The following is a 2879-nucleotide window of genomic DNA, read 5'->3' as shown; positions in this document are numbered from 1 at the left end:
TTTCTTTTTAAGCACAGTCTCCACAGAGATGGAAAATAGTGGTGGTGAAGCTTGCCATCCTCAAAGAAGGTTAAAGATCTAGGAGCATGTACAACTCTATTCTGAAAGTCAGTTTGTAAGGACTTAATTTACAGGGGTTCAGTTGCACAGACATAATTCTGCATGTCTTTCGAGATGAATACTCTTATACCTTCAGGCATGTGATTTGTCAAGGCAGCTTTGTAGCCTGGTGGGCAATCAGAATTTGCCTTAGTGAGCTGAAATGACCCAGAACAAACTCAGTACTTAATCTCTTTATTGCTGAAATCAATAAGCAGATCCATGCTAAGTGCTGACAGTTTTTATGTAGGGAGTGAAAAGTAGAAGCGTCTGCTCCTTGAACTTCTAATGCTTTATAGGCCAGAAGTTTTGTTTTGTTATTTGACAAAGAACTTGTTAATTTTGTTTTATAATGCATTAATTAATATTAGGTATTTTCTTTGTGCTAATCCATACATGCAGTGTTGCAAGATTAATGTAACTCAAATGCCATCATCCAGAAGGCCCAATACAGCAGTCAGTGAAAAATACCCACCCAGATAACTGAGTGAGGACAGTGGGCTCTGGCAAAGCCCAACAGTCCAGGTGAGCAGCACAGTTAGGGCTGACCACTCTGATGCAAAAGCTACCCTTCTAGAGAACCCCATCCTAAACAAGGGTTTCCTCATTTCCTTACACAAAACATTCCTGAATGTTTTCACTAAGGTTTTTTTCAGATGTCATAATGTATTTGAGGTAAGAAATATGCCAAAAGCTTAAATTAGTTTTCCTACGGTTGTATTTTTTTACCTCACAACAGCTGATTCCCCCTGCAGTTTCATGTAACACTTGTAATTACAACTTGTCCTGAAGAGAGTGAAACAATAATGATAAAAATGAAAGCCGCTGAATGGGTGAAAGCTACTCACAAGATTAGTGGTTTATAACTTTGGTAAATTCAGAATAACCCTCAAGTTCTACTCTACCTCTTTGGGAAACAGCCAAAATATTGCAGTCCATGGGTATCTCTGAGCAAGGAAGAAATACAAAATAACTTTGTGTGCAAAGCCGTCATAAGATATAATGTCATTTATACCCATGGAAAATGATATCTTATAACAGACATGGTGAAGAGAGACTTACTGTCAAATTTTAGCTCTGTAGCTACTTGCCTGTCCATGTGCCTGTTTATACCATCTTTGTTTACTAGATATTGGAGAGTATTCAGAAAAAAAGTCATACTAAATTATGAGTGCTATCAACTTTTGGATGAAAAGTATTAAAACTTCAAACAAAACAGTCTTCTGAATTCCTGTCCTTCTGGTCCCACAGTCTTATCTTGGTTTTACACTTTTGTTTAAACTGTTCCTTCCCTTTCTTTTTTTTTTGTTTGGAGTTGATTCAATAACCCAGTCTTTTTTTATTTCTTGCAGATGTTAAAATTATGAAACACTCTCTCCCTCTGGAGCACTGCACAGCAGCCATGACATCTCCTTTGGTCCTCTGTGGAAGGTACATTGCAGCCTGCTGCTGAACTGTTGTGACATGTCTCTAGCAATCAGAAAGAAAAGTTGGGAAGAGCATGTGACCCAGTGGATGGGATTGGCTTTGGAGTCTGTGGAGTATAATACAGCATGTCATCACGGACTTGTAGCTGATAACTTGCAGATGAGTATGGAAAAAGATGAAGTTTTGAGCGCAGACTGGAAAGAAAAATGCGCTTCATTTCCAGAGTGCTGTTATACTGAAGAGTTGATGGGCTTTCCTGCAAAGCAGCTAGGAAATGTTTCAAAGGAGGTGGATGAAAATGATAACCATGAGGATGAGGAGCATCTTCTAGAGGCTAGCACAGAAACTCTAGTCCATGTGTCTGATGATGATGATGTCTATTCGGCACTGAACCTGAGTAGTGTTAATTGCCACACTACTGCTGTAGGAAGTAAACCAAAAGATGAAGAAAAGGGTTTAAACGGAGCAGGCTCCTTAACACAGATGGTACAAATAACAGAGGGTAACAAGGCAGATGAAGAACCTGGAATATTTGGAGAGATAAGTGAGGAACCTGGCAGGGGTACAGTTCCTAAAGAAGAGATGGAAGAAGACATTATTTGTGACAGTATAGGCCAAAGCCTGGAGCTTTGTAATTATGAAGGCTTAAATGAAGTAGTAAATGCAGAGAAATATAATCTTTCTACTACTCCAAATGGGAAAGAAATTATTATGCCTGGGAAGCAGCTGCTTCATACTGCTGTAATTGCACAACAGCGCCGGAAATCTGATGCTTTTAAAGATGGGCTTGGAAAGTCTGAGTGTAATGTGGTAGAGAGTAGGATTTCTTCTGAATCATGCACTAGCAGTGGTAGACAACTATGTTCAGCAGCAGAATCCAGTGACTGCCTTATGCAATCTTCTCCTTGCTCTCCCATCCCAGCAGTGGAAAATGGTCTGGATGAAAGTGGTTTCAGAGAACCTCAAGTGGTCCCTGAAAACAAATGCCTTTCAAATGTCAGTTCAGCAGAAGACAGTCAGTGTTTACATGTAAGGGATCATTTGACCACAAAAGAGTATTCAGACAGTCAAGTGAAACTGCGCAAAAGAAAGGTAGGATGCTCATAAACTGCAGAGATTGTTTCTGATGTTTTACCCCAATTTCTAATGAAGATGATTCCATGAGTAATTGATTGGGGATAAAATGTATTTTTCAGCTTTGTTTCAATAACTTGTCAGATTTTTCTTCAAAATATTTTGAGAACAATATGTCTATAAACCAGATGTATTTCATGAGCTCTTTTCAAGGTCTGAAAATGGCTAGGAGGTGAATCTGAAAGGTGCCTTATATTCACTTTGGTTCATATATGTTA

General features: G+C 38.9%; 1 pseudogene; it reads left to right on the top strand.

Moving 5' to 3' along the window:
• The first annotated feature begins 1563 nt into the window (after window positions 1–1563).
• On the top strand, window positions 1564–2619 carry LOC104547545 (annotated as a pseudogene).
• The last annotated feature ends 260 nt before the right edge of the window (window positions 2620–2879 follow it).

This window comes from Mesitornis unicolor, unplaced genomic scaffold, assembly GCF_000695765.1.
Source record: "Mesitornis unicolor isolate BGI_N332 unplaced genomic scaffold, ASM69576v1 scaffold5041, whole genome shotgun sequence".
Classification (NCBI taxonomy): Eukaryota; Metazoa; Chordata; class Aves; order Mesitornithiformes; family Mesitornithidae; genus Mesitornis; species Mesitornis unicolor.
Note: the sequence above shows the minus strand (reverse complement) of the source record. Positions and strands in the feature narration are given on the sequence as shown.